Consider the following 14,983-nt stretch of genomic DNA (forward strand, 5'->3'; position numbering starts at 1 on the left):
TGATTCTTCAATATAGTTCTTTGTTCTTCCATTGCAGTGTCAATAGCATCGTGTCTTTTTTCTGAAGCTTCCATGAATTTCATCAACATGGTCTCTAATTCTGATTTCTTCTCAACTGGTGGTTGCTCTCTTTGGTAGAAGCCTCAGCCAGTTTGCCTAAATTTCTCTTCTTTTTGCTTCTTGTATTCTTCGTAAGGCAGCCACTCTTTCTTTGGTTTTCTCCAATCTTCATCATACTTTTCCCCACTTGAGTAGCATACTTGAGCTTTCTTGTTTCCATATTCATCCATATTGCAATCCTTTATCAAGTGTGGGCCACTACATCTCTCGCAACCAACTCGAATTGCATGAATTGATTGGTCCAATTGAGTCAATCTCCTATCCATAGTGTTAAGCATTGCCATCACAGCAACCATCTCTTCAGTTTGTGTACCTCCACTGCCTTTTATTCCATCACGCCTTGGGTTGTGATACTCACGAGAGTGCCTTGAAAACTCTTCAATCAACTCCTTGGCCTGATTTGGGTTCTTCTTCGTTAGTGGTCCTTGCGAATCAAGGAGTTGTCTAGTCATGACATTCACCCCATCATAAAATATCGACATCTCTTGCTGAATATTGAGGTCATGTTGAGGACAATTCCTTAACAACCCCTTGTAGCGTTCCCAGGCCTCGTATAATGACTCCCCCGGATTTTGCTCAAAGTTGGCAATTGCCTTCTTGAGTTTAGAGATTTTGGAGGGTGGACAAAACTGATCTAGAAATCTCTTACGCAATTGGGCCCATGTGGTGATTGTACCAGCTGGGAGTGCCTTCAACCAGTCTTTTGCTGCTCCCTTGAAAGTGACTGGTAGCATCCTTAGCAAAGCTGTCTCCCTTGGGATATTGGGAGTATTAAAATAATCCGCAATATCGTTCACCTCGTCTAAGTGTTTGAAAGCATCCTCGTGATCCTTCCCGTAAAATGGGATATCCTTAAGTGCAGTAAGGATATGTCCCTTCAACTCGAATGTGGCATTGGCAAGAATCGTAGGATGTACTAAACCCGGCCCCACATCATCTCGAATGCGCTTCTTGTAGTCCCCCATGGCCATTTCATCAATGTTCGCCATTTCGTTCTCCAGCTTGTTCTCGGGTTCACTTGTTTGTAATTCAAATTCAGGCTCGGTATCGTACGCGGACTCGGCTTGGACAGGTATTTGATCTAAGTGTTCAAGCTTGCTCTTGTTCTTTGAAGATGAACTTGACTCCTCCGTTTTCTTCCCTGACTTCTTTGAGAACACTGATTTGAATTCTTGTAAAGGTGTCTTCTTTGGTGTTTAATCTTCTTTCACGCTCTTATCCTTCTTTTTGTGAAGTGTAGACTCGGGATCTTCAAGTGGTGGTACCAAAGGTGTGTTAGTACCTCTGGCCATGAACTCCTAAAATGAAATAAAAAGATAAAACGTAAAACTGAACTAAGAAAAACGAACTGAAATAAACAAAACTAAGGACTTCAGTTCTCACGTCGTGAATCTTACAGGTTCATGTCGTGAGTCCTGTAATGCAGAAAAAAACATTAAAACAGAAAAATAACTTTTTGCAGGTTTTATCCTACAAAAAGGATCGATTAATTTAAAGCAACAAACTAATAATTAACTAAGTCGTTCTCCGGCAACGGCGCCAAAAACTTGATGTGCACGGAAGTACCCACTAATTTTAATATTTATAACCTAACAAACTTAGACTAACTATGCACTTATAGGCAGTGTACCTAGTCAGATTACAGTATAGCTTGGGTAAGTCGGGTGTCGATCACAGGGAACGGTGTTATTAATTAATCTATTTACTACTAAATTAATCTAATTATTAACAAGCTAAAAAGGGTTTTTATCTGATTTTGCAAGATCAGACTAACTTAACTCAAATTTAATCAATAATTAAAAACACACTCTTATCCAGTTCGAATCCACTTCGTCCTTATGGCTAGCTAATAATTATGGATTATTAAGTTGGTTGTTATTATATTAGTAATTTAGGTCTAAATTTACCAATAGTTAATTAATTCATGTAAAACTATGTATGGTCACACACAATTAAACACAGAACCAATTATGTTTAAGAATATGCTATGTAAGATTTATCATGTAAACACAATTATAGTCATAATCTATGTTCTCTAGCACAGCAAAGTTAATTACTTTAATTACTAACTAAGATTTTGGTTGATCCTAGCTCTAGTAATTCAATGTTCACTAAATTACTAGGTTATCAAGTTAATGCAGTTAATGGTCACTAAACTACACATAACATGAATTTAAACAACTAAAGCAACAACATAAGCATGCTAGGTAACAATAAATCAAACACAAGCAATTCACCAACTAAATAAATCCATATAAAATTATGTTATTCATAAGTTAGAAGCTTCATTTAGCTAGATAAGAGTAGCTAGATTCAGCTGTTCATAGTAGCAACTAACACATAAACACAACTCAAATAAGAAAACATGTTCATAAGGATCAAACAAATAACTTAATTATGAACTTTTACTCTTTTGGTGTTGAAAACACTTTTTCCAGAGCCTTACTTCTGCTGTAAATCGTCTCCTGGAACCTCTTCCTTCAGCCAAAAGTCCCCCAAATCGTAATGGGCAAAGGTATTTATAATATCTTTAAATTTCCCGTTCACGTCGTGAGAATTTAAGACTCACGTCGTGAACTTCGAGATAATCGTGTTCGGCAAGGATTCCTTCACCCGGATGCTTATCTTCTAAAACTCTCTACTCACGTCATGAACCATGAACTGTTCACGTCGTGAGTACGTCTTTTGGGTGTTTTTTCGTTCTTCTTTTCTTCAAGCCCCCCAAAGTTCGAAGTATTGTTACTTCTGGTCCCTTTCTTTGAAAATACTTCTATTTAGCTGCACATAACAATTTATCCTTATACGTACCATAATTCTGTGCATATAACCAAAATATTTAATAAAATGTAGATCAATATTGCCTAAAACTATGTATAAATATGGCAATATCAACGGACCTCCTCCGCAGTCAGCTGGAATTCTCTCCCAAGAGCTCTCGGAGCCTCGACCTTCCCCGGCCGACCATTAGTAACACGTCAAGCAGCAGGAGCAGAAGCCTGGGCTGATCCCTGAGTGAGCTTAGGACACTCGGCCTTCCGGCGGCCAGTCTGGTTGCAGTGAAAGCAAACCAAAAATCCCTTCGGGCAGTCCCTCGCCATGTGCCCCTCCTTGCCACATTTGTAGCAAATCCCTGCTCAGCATGATCCCGCATGGCTCTTTCCGCACTTGCCACAAGTGCGACCTTTTTGGCCTCCTGCTCTCGAATCAGCAGGCTTAGCCCGCTTCATCGCCGACTGCGACTGTGCTGGTCTCCTATCTCTCCCCTGAGATTCTCCCTCCTCTCTGGTCTGAATCTCCAGCTCAATCTCTCTACTCCTGGAATTGGTCTGCAACTCAGCCAATGTCCGATATGACGAGTTCGCCACGAACTCCCAAATATCTCTCCTCAAGATGCTCAAATACCGGCTCACACGTGCCTGCTTAGTAGACACGTGCTCAGGGCAGAACAACGCCCTCTCATGGAACATCCTCGTAATATCTGTCACCGACTTTGTCTTCTGCTTGAGAGACAGAAACTCGTGTGCCAAACGTTCCCTCTCCACCTGGGGAACATACTCATCTGAGAACAACTTGGTAAACCTCTCCCAAGTCACTGTAGCGTGATATACAGGGGTAAAATCAGTCGTCACGAACTTCCACCAGTCCTTCGCTCCGAAGAGAAGCTGGTTCAGTACAAACCGAACTCTCAAGTGCTCCGGGCACAAACACTTATAAAAACACCCCTCAATGTTGGAGATCCATCTCATGGCGGCAATCAGGTCCTGGGTCCCGTCAAAATCTGGTGGCTTCGTGTTGCTGAACTCTCAGAATAACAACGAGTCACCTCCCTGTGGCCTCGCTACAGCTACGACTGCGGTGGCTGGTGCAACAGCAGCCTCCGTGACAGCGGCGTATCGCTCATCGAATGTCTCAATTAGTTTGGTCTTAACAGACCCGAACATCTCTGGTATAGCCTCTCTGATAGTTGTGGCCAACTCCTCATGAATGATCATGTCGATCTCCTCGTCACCGGTATCACTACTCCCGGGGTTGTTGCGGGTAATCAACATAGTGTCTCTGAAACACAACACGAAAATCATCAGAGACTAGCTCAAGCACTCACGCCATTACCCACCCCTACATGCTCCTTAGTATCCTAAGGTTCTTACTTGAGTCGCATTGTAGCGCCTGGTTCCTGGTATGTAGTTTAAATAAGAATTATTCATATTTGCAAAGGGACTCGACGAGTTGGAGGCCCCAAACTCATCGAGTAGGAACTGGATATGTTGGACGTGGGAATTGAAGTCTACTCGAAGAGTCGAGGAGTCTCAACTCGACAAGTAGGTCTGCCAGAGTGAAACCCTAATTTTCAGGGTTTGCACCCTATTTAAAGACCTTAACACCCCCATTGTGGCCTCCCTCATCGCCTCCCTTAGTCCAGAAAACCCTAATTCGAAACCCTAACCCATTTTTAGTATTCTTGAGCCATTGTTGTGTGTTTTTGGTGGTTTTGAAGCTTGAGAAGGAAGAGGAAGCTTGGGAGTTCAAGAGGAAGAAAGTAGATCCAGAGGTTGTGTTCCATTTCCAGCTCATTTGAGGTATAAAGTTTATACATTGTCCATTCATCTATTAGATCTCTTCTTGAGTAGTTTAGGGCTTTAAGGAGCCATTTTTGGAACCATTGATGGATGCAAGCATGTTTGGGGTATTGACTTCAGATCCATAGTCTTTGAGGGACTCCCTGGAATAAAGGTGTCAACTTTATGGCCATGGGAGTCCAATGCATCCTATGAACCATTTTTTAGGACTTTTTGAGCTAAATAGCACATGCATGAGCGTAAACTTTGTAACTTTACGTGTTATATCGACCCTAGGAGGCCAGATCTATGTTTTGGAAGCATTAAGCCCGACTGAAATCGACTGGATAGAATTGGATGATGTAGGACTCGACAAGTTGGGTCGTGGTTCCCCAACCTTCTCTGTTACTTAGCAAACTTGTTGAGACTAGAAGATGACTCAGCCAGATAGATGTGTTTGTGGACTTAAAGGTCAGGAACTCGACGAGTCCAAGGATGAACTCGGTGAGTCAATGAGCAAATGTACCGAATATACGAATGAGAAATCGATGAGTCTACGGGAGGACTCGACGAGTTCAAATGGAAAGTCATGATTCTATCATAAGGAGAAACTCGGCGAGTTAGAGGGTAACTCGACGAGTCTGATTGCGAATTCGAGATTCTCTGAATTATGGAACTCGACGAGTTGATGGACTAACTCGGCAAGTTGAGTCAACCAGGATGTTGACTTTGACCAAGGTGTTGACCATGACTTTGACTTGGACATTATCCAAGATTGACCCTTAAAAGGGTTATGAATATGAAAGAGTAACTGAAGGAGACTGTTATGTGTAGGAGTTTGAGGAGGGTTGATCCCAGCACCGAGGACAGTTCATTTGCTGCACGACATTGAGGTGAGTTACTTTACAGTAGAAGTGGGTCTAAGGCCACAATGTCGGCCCACTAGTAGGAATTGTTTGTTAGAGGATTGTCTTTATGATAATTGTCTGGTATGCCACTATCTGTTACGCATTATGTGCTAGGATGCTATGATATATGTGTTAGTAGTAGTAGGGGTGAAATTGTCCCTGGTTACCGGTTGAAAGATACTGAAGGGGTAGACAATACCCATGCATGCCTAGCAGTATGTTCATGTTATGTTATTATGTAGTAGTGGTAGGGTGTGAAATAGTCCCTGGTTACTGATTGAAAGATACCGAAGGGGAGGTCAGCTCGCAGTTATCGGTTGAAAGATACCGAAGGGAAGTCCAGCTTCCGGTTATTCCAGTCAGGTACCGGTTGAAAGATACCGAGGGATAGGCATTATGTGTTTATGGTATGTGGTATGATGGGGGAACTCACTAAGCTTTGTGCTTACGGTTTACAGTTTTTGTTTCAAGTCCTTCTTCTTCGAAGGGAAAGGAGTCGGCACGGTAGCAGCGCATCACACCACTATTTTCCACACTATGATGTTATTGGGATTGTGCTCTGACATTGTTACTATACTATGACATGTTTTTGAGACATGATCATTGGCTTGATGAAATGAAATAACTTGTTGATGTTTTCTTAAAATTGTTTTATGATTTGTTATATCAAAAATGAAATTTTTGGTCATGAATTTTGGGATGTTACAAGTTGGTATCAGAGCCTTGGTTAGAGGGATTCAGACACGCTATGGACACTACGAGTTCGTGGTAATGCCCTTCAGGCTCACCAATGCTCCTGCTGCATTCATGGACCTCATGAACCACATATGCAGACCGATGTTGGATCGGTCTATGATAGTCCTCATTGATGACATATTGGTTTACTCCAAGACGCAGGAGCAGTACGAGGAGCACTTGCGAGAGGTGTTGGATACCCTGAGGAGGGAGAGATTGTATGCTAAGTTCTCCAAGTGCGAGTTCTGGTTGCGCGAGGTGCAATTTCTGGGGCACCTTGTCAACCAGAACAGGATTTTGGTTGACCCAGCCAAAGTGGAGGTCGTGATGAGATGGGAGGTTCCGAAGTCTCCATCTGAGATTCGGAGTTTCCTAGGGTTAGCAGGCTATGACCGGAGATTCATTCAAGACTTCTCCAAGATAGCAGTACCCTTGAAATGGCTAACGAAGAAGGTTGTTGTCTTTCGTTGGGGGCCTGAGCAGCAAGTAGCGTTCGAGACGCTGAGGCAGAGGTTACGTGAGGCGCCGATCGTAGCCCTGCCACAGGGTGTGGAGGATTTTGTAGTATACTGCGATGTGTCCATTTTGGGTTTGGGCGCAGTATTGATGCGTCCATTTTGGGTTTGGGTGCAATATTGATGTCGAGAGGCCCAACAGGAGGCTATGAAGAAGGAACATCGGAAGAGTGAGTGTATTATGGGTCATGTTTCCTCCTTCGACTATGATAGTCACGGGTTGTTGACACTGCACCGTAGAGTGTGGGTTCCATATCATGGAGGTGTGCGTTAGGTTTTGATGGAGGAGGCGCACAAATCCAGTTTTTCTATCCATTCCAGGGAGACGAGGATGTATAGAGATCTTCGTCCTGATTATTGGTGGCCCTGCATGAAGCGGGATGTAGCCTGGTACGTTGAGAGATTCCTGACCTGCAGGAAGGTCAAGGCCGAGCACCAGAGGCCTCACGACAAGACACAACTGTTGGATATCCCTATGTGGAAATGGGAAGATATTACTATGGATTTCATCGCAAAGCTTCCCAGGACCGCACGAGGGGTGGATTCGATTTGGGTCATCGTGGATCGGTTGACCAAGAGTGCCCATTTCATACCGATCCAGGAGAGCATCTCGGCCGAGAAGCTGGCCGATATCTACATCAGAGAGGTAGTAGCCCGTCATGGAGTGCCAGTTTCCGTGATTTCTGACCGAGACGTGCGATTCACTTCTAGAGTCTTGAAGAACTTCCATGATGAGTTGGGTATTCGTCTGCATTTTAGCACGACTTTTCACCCTCAGACGGATGGTCAAGGTGAGCGGACCATCCAGACCTTAGAGGACATGCTACGAGCATGCGTATTAGACTTCGGTGGTAGCTGGGATACCTACCTTCCCTTGGCAAAGGTTTCCTACAATAATAGCTACCACGCGAGTATCAACCGTCCTCCCTTTGAGATGTTGTATGGGAGGGAGTGCAGGACCCCGATATACTGGGGAGAGGTTGGACAGAGGGTCATGGGGAGTACCGAAGTGGTACTCAAGACGACAGAGAGGATCCAGCAGGTCAGGAGCAGGCTTCAGACTGCTCAGAGTCGGCAGAAGAGCTATGCCAACAACCGACGATCGGACCTGAAGTTTCAGGAGGGAGATAGGGTTCTCCTGAAGGTGTCACCTTGGAAGGGTTGATGGGTTTTGAGAATTCTAACACTCCTATGGTGTACATTCAACCCTATAAACCTTGGATCTATGTTTTCTCTATTATACATGTAAATATTCAATATTCCAAGGTTTCATCCTAACTAGCATAATATGAAGCAACTATACTACAAAAGCCTAGTTAGATAACATACCTTTTAATGAAGCTTGAAGTCTTGAACTTTAAGAGCTTAGCCCCAATAGTGTGGAAGCCTCAAGTGGAATCACAAATCACCAAAAACACCTTGGAAAGCTTGAGAGAATAGAATGCACACTAGAAATCGGCCCACTCTTGTATCCTCACACACTAGTGCCATTTTATGTGCCAAAGACCTCTTTATATAGTATGGAGGATTAGGGTTACATTCATGTAAACCCTAATACCCATGACCTTTCATTTCCATAGGATCCACGGGTTAAACACTCCATGGACTATCCATGAAAGCTTAGCCCAACCTAAATGAACTTGGCCCATTCCATATATAAGAGTCCATATTTAATTAGTTCCTTTTGATCACTAAATTAATTCTAAATTAATTCTTGATCAATACTAATTAAATAATATGATTCCATATTAATATATTAGAACTTATAATATATTAATATAAATAATAAACATACTATTCTCAAAAGACTATCCATACAAATTGTTCCGGTGAAGTGCAACCCAAATGGACCATGCCAAATCGGGTCAAGTACATACCAATTATAGTTATGGGCTTAGACACTAATCCAACAGTCTCCCACTTGGATAAGTCTAAAACTATTATTGTGTATGACTCCAAAACCCGACTAGCAATCGTAGCTCTTAAAGCCGCTGTCGAACTCTGAACAAATCAATGACGCGTCCATTAGATAAGGGATCATATATTCCTCCATTCTAGATATCATATGGACTAAGACATGGATTATAATCATTCTCTCTGTCCATTTGTTGTTTCCCGATTTCCGATTTATGACGACTGACTAATTGAACAAATCAAATCAGTCCAGGCTTGGCCAAGCACTTCGGGGTGTCATCACTAAATCATCGAGGGGCCCACAAACATCGCTTTTATCCCTTTAAGGGTAAAAGGAATGGATAAACTTCGACTCATACGCTTGTTCTACTACTTGTTGAATCATACACAAAGGCACGTTTTATAACATCGAGTTACCAATGCGTTTTCGTACAATCAATGTAGAACCAACTCATAGCCAACAACTCATATCTCTAGGTTTGAAGAATATAAGATATTATCGTCTCATGATCACTCGTGATAAAATCCATGAAGTGAGTCAAATGAGCGTGGGTTTAATCCAATACTCAAAACTTATGAGCACTCATGAATGTTGTAGCAACTCTTGCTATGTCCACTACCTTGGACATCTACAAACCAGCTTCATGACAGTCTTGCCTTAATACCTACTTCCAACGTATTATCGACTGTGTATGGTTTGAATAACTTAGTCATTCAGAAAGAACGACCTAGTTATTCTAGAAGTCAAAACATGCAAAGTGAAATACAAGAATAATCGAATCCAATATGGTCTCAGAACTTATTAATATAAATAGAACACCTTTTATTTATCACCATATTGATTACACATTATTCATTGCATATTGTTTCAAATTATCAACTTTATACTTGAATAAAAACAATAGTCAAGCCATGCTCCAAGCATGCACACTATGTTTATCCAAACAATAGTCATGCCATACACCAAATATGCAAACTATGTTTGTACAAACATTAGTTATGCCATACACCAAGTACGCACACTAAGTTTGTCTATGATCTTTTACTTTGTGAAATAGATCGATTGAACATAATTCCAATGATTCTCATTTCACAATCCCAAATCCTTATCGTAAATGTAAGAATTTCAAATTCCTACTATTTACCGAAATCTGTTAGATTTTAAACTTATATGCATTGATCCTCTTGTAATGATGATGCACAAAGTCACAAATACTTGTCAACAGACATTACAGAGTATTCCAATGGAGATCAACACCATGGAATCGAAGTTTCATATTCAAAGTACATTGCTTTGAACATCCTTCTTGCATTAAGTTTTTCTAATCTTACACAGATTGAATAACTTCCACCTATGGAGACATCTCCATATTCTCATTTTGACTATCACTTCTGAACAAGAGTTTCCTCTTTTCAGAATATGTCAATATGGTCCTCTCCAAAAATTCACACCATACTTCCAACTGTCCCTGAGCAACCAATCTTTGGTAAACCTTAGATTGTCCTCGATAATTGCTTAATCAAATTAGTCATATCTAGTTCTAGTACTTTTTCCCTCTTAATGCTCTAGGCATTTGGAAAATTTAGAACAGATGAATATTATAGCACATGCAATCGACCCTATATCTGAAGCATATGGGACACGATTCGTGATATCTCACATAAAGACATGATACTAGACCAGTCTTTTGCTATAATATTTCTATTTCTATTTGCCATGTTCTCACAATTCAGATTATGAAAAGGAATGCCGTAATCATAATCGAATTTTAGAACGCAAATAATGTTCCCATATATAGAATTCCCTTATGTTGAACCATTCCAACATAACATTCATATATATACTTGACTAAATTTGATTAAAATCTCACGATCTAAGCTTTTAGATTTGAAATGAAGTATAATTTCCTCTCCCTTAATTATAGCAAAACAAATTTTCCCAATTGAAACTTTTGTTTTCTATAATTAACATTGCTAACTTGCAACACTTATTATAATTATCATACTCCCACTTGCATGATGATTATTAGCATAACACTTATGCTCCCACTAGCTTTGACATGTACTTAGAAATCAGCTGGACTTCTAGAAATCAATACTTTATTGACTTTTTACCAAAGTTCAGATTTCTGATATGAGATGCTTTGATAAAACTTTATCAAAATCATACACCTTTCCTTAGATGGCACACATGTGTGTCTAAACAATTTCTCGAACTATGAAAAGGGATGCCGTAATCATAGTCTCAATTTTTCAGACCTTTTCCATTTCTCACAAGTCCATGTTAGTGTGCCGGTTAACCACACACGCCCCACTAACGACTTTGAGAATGCAAATATCACAATTGCAATCTACTTAAAATCTACTTAGTGAAAGCGTTTCCTCACCATAATTTTCATGAATCGGAAATAAACCTTATGACACTTAGATTTTATGGTGTATGTGTTCCTATCCATGTGAATTTTTTAAAACCATAATCACAAGACAAGGTTAGTGACAAATCCTAACTCAAATGGATTAAACTTGTGCAGTCTTAACCTCTTGTCACCTGGCAGCACAAGGGCCTGCCATCGCTTCCAAGTTGTTATGCAACCAATTGAGAACACTCAGAACTCATATGCAAAGCCAACTTTAACTGGAATGGGCACAGAAATGGAATATGTCAACACGATAGGTTATAAACCTCAAGTCGTGTGCTAGTGATAACCTACAGGTTTTATTCTTGATTAGTTCTTGAAACTCTTTCAGGATCTTTTAGACTCCCACTGTCCTCTTGACATAAAAGACTCTCCTGCCAAGAACCATTACTTGACAAAACAAAATACTCAAGAGATAGTGTGGATTCTTATCAAGACAAACACTTCACACAATTGGCCTTAGTTGGTCTTTTTTTTATCCAAAACATCACAACTTACCAATTTCAAATGTACAAGAGTAGAACACATTTTACTCTTACATTTGACAAGTGTTAATAAACCTTCTTTAAGATGTGTCACTCAAGTTACAATCTTGGAGTATGACTCTAAGACTTGTTTTGGAACGAAGTATGACTCATCTTCTTGATTTAACCATTTCAACAATTCATGACTCCTCTTCTTAGCCATAAGAATTTACTAATATGTCCCTAGAGGATGAATTGTGATATGGTCTCACAATCATTAAGATGATCATAAAAATGATGCTAAATTACTCTCCCATGTTTTCAGATTTGAGAAACTTTTATCTTTCTGCCAAATTTGATTCTTCTCATTCGTTCTGCCATACATCGAAACTTTTTCCAATGCTTCATAATTATACTTAAACTTGTAAGTATAACCATATTTACTAAACGTTAGTAAATCATGACGAATAGACTTATCGATCTTTTGTGGTGGACTTGACCAGTTCACAAGAATGTGTACTAGATCCCTTATTCCTTCACTTGACTCACATATCCATGTGAACAAGGAACTAGTCTTAATTTTCCAAAGATGAAAAATTCTCATTCACCATACAATACAACTTGCATAATTCCAAGTTTCTATCCAACTGAAACTTGGTTGATGAGAATCTTTCCTTATTTGGTAAATCATGAAACTACCACAAACGAAAGAATCAAATCTACTTTCCAATGTTGCTATCAATGGAAACATGTAAACAACAATTTTCCACAAATGCCATTGTAAGGATACTTAAAATAAATAAAATCAAAAATTTTCTTTTATTTTAAAACTTGCGGAAAACTTATCCTTACAATGCAAATGCATATGAAAACTATGTTGTTATCTATTCCTAAGCAATCCATCACAACTCTTAAGCAGCAACTCAAAAATTCTGATCACCGAACCATGCGATCGAAATCCATCTTCGCGATCAGAATCAACTTACTCTTCCTTAAGCTTCCTTTCTTTTCTTTGATTCTTAAAACTTCAACATGTGACCCAGTCACATCATGTAATAAGAATCTCCAAATAGGAACTTAATAGAGTTAGATAGTGGATTTACCTGAAGTAGAGTCAAACTTTTTGACTTGACCAACCTTATGATCTTTCAGGTAAATAGGGCAGCTTTGCAACCAGTGTCCCTTCCTTTGGCAATATAAGCATATGGACTCTTTGGGAATGGTACACGAGACTGTCTCAGACTTAGCCTTTCTCTTTACCATTTGGTCAACCGAGTTGACTATGGCCGATTCCTTTCCATTGGGATGAGAAATCTTTTCTGGATTTTCAATGTTACCATTGTCAAAGTCCATGGAAGTTTGGGAAGTTGATCTTATAATCAAATTTGCTTTACCAGTGCTCCAAATCATTGTTGATTCAGCAGCACCTAGCAAATAGATAAGATCATTAAGGGTCATGTCATAGTCTGTTTCATAGTAGTCCTAAAGGAAACTATGTGACTTAGAAAGTGATTGAACAACCAACTTTCTCAAATCTTTGACACCCAACTCTCTCGGCTTGTCAATATGTGACTTCATCTCCAAGATGTGAGCACGCATAGACCTTGCTTGCCAATAGTGCTTGAGTGACCTTGAACTATTCAAGAACTTGTGGGTTAGGGAGAATAATTGGAGGAAGTGAAGGAAGAGTAGTATGATTTCCATGAACCAACCATGGGACATCGTCTTCATTAGGAAAGCTTGTTACTAGGGATTTGGGAAGATCATAGTTGTCTAAACCAGACATCTACAATGGAAGATATTTAAGTTAGTTGATTTAAAGTCCTTAATATAACACCCAATATGAAATATTAAGGCTAGGACCCAACACAATACTTTTATAACTTGGAAGAGGGATGCCGTAATCCAAGCTATAAAATATTTGAAGGTAGGCGAATGACGATTCACCAATTTCTACCATGAAAAACGAAATAGGAATTAGGTTTTAATTGGTTTGAAACTCCTAGATCTTTTGATATTCATTGAACTTTTCAATGGCATGTTTCAATCTCGATTGTGCCCTCTCAAGTTTTGTGACTGGGATGCCGAGGATCACAAAACAAGGTGTGAATAACCACGCAAATATACTTGGTACCTTTAATATTTGTCACTTAATCGATGTGCAGGTTAACCACACGCGCTCCACCGATCCTATGATAAAAATTAAGTTACCCTTTGCCTACCTTGTTAAATCCAAGTTAGCGTGCCGGTTAACCACACGCGCTCCACTCAAGACTTAAGCAAAGTGCAAAGTGTAATTTCATGGGTTAGCACCAAATTCACATTTTCCGAAAGTAACTAAGATTGGGAATTTATAAAAGGTTTAGTTACTTTATATTTATCATTATACTTATAATGAAAATTATAGTCCTTGTCCTACCCCTTCGGCTAACGACCCTCCACCAGTCAAGGAAGCAGTGGGTGAGAGTGGACACCAATTAAACTGCCATTTTATAGGCAGTAACCGTATACCCCCTTATAGACCGGCTTCGTGAATGAGGCCTACTAACGGTAAGACTGACTTGCTCTTATACATATATATATTATTAACTTATAATACCATAAAGTATAAGGGTTGAATTTTAACTTTTAAAACTCTAGGGTTTGGAATTAAAGTGTGTGTGAGACTTTACAAATTCCAAAACTTGAGGGCAAGTTTTGAACTATTCAAAAATGTTTAGATTTTTCATAACTTATGAGTTTAATTAAAGTTTTATAAAACTTTAATGAAGAGACTCTTGAACATCCATAACTTGAGGACAAATTATGGAGTTCATAAAACAAAAAGACTCTTCAATTTTGTAACTTATGCATTTTAGTGGATCTTTAAAAGAAATGACTTTTGGTAATCCATAACTTGAGGACAAATTATGGACCCCATTAAAACACATTTAGATCAAGAATTAACTAACAAAAAAATTTGCAAATAATTCCTATGATCTACCAAAACTTATAAGTGTATGAACAATCATATCAACAATTTCAAGAATCATATAAACACATATAAAACTTGAAATTTTGATAATAACCTTGAAATTGGTTTATCATAATCATTAACACATAAAAAAAAACAGGTTTTATAAGTCCAAAACAATTTAAGGTAATGATTCTAGACCAATTCCAGCACCAAACCTCGAAAATCTGCACTCAGGCCTGCCAACTCGTCGAGTGCAAGAACTGACTTGTCGAGTTGGTTGAATATATGCATGGACTCGTCAAGTTCCATGAGGTACTCGGCGAGTCAACTTGTGACAACCCGAAAATTTCTATCTGGTAAAGTCCAACCATTCAACTCAACTGAGTGTCAGACTCATT

General features: G+C 39.6%; 1 non-coding gene across 1 annotated transcript; it reads left to right on the plus strand.

The window, feature by feature from the left end:
- Positions 1-618: 618 nt before the first annotated feature.
- On the plus strand, positions 619-725 carry LOC145123045 (small nucleolar RNA R71). Its single transcript, XR_013714925.1, has one exon. It is a non-coding gene; the product is annotated as a small nucleolar RNA R71 (small nucleolar RNA).
- The last annotated feature ends 14,258 nt before the right edge of the window (positions 726-14,983 follow it).

The sequence above is a fragment of the Lactuca virosa genome, chromosome 6, assembly GCF_052849685.1.
Source record: "Lactuca virosa cultivar CGN04683 chromosome 6, Lactuca_virosa_CGN04683_v6, whole genome shotgun sequence".
NCBI lineage: Eukaryota > Viridiplantae > Streptophyta > Magnoliopsida > Asterales > Asteraceae > Lactuca > Lactuca virosa.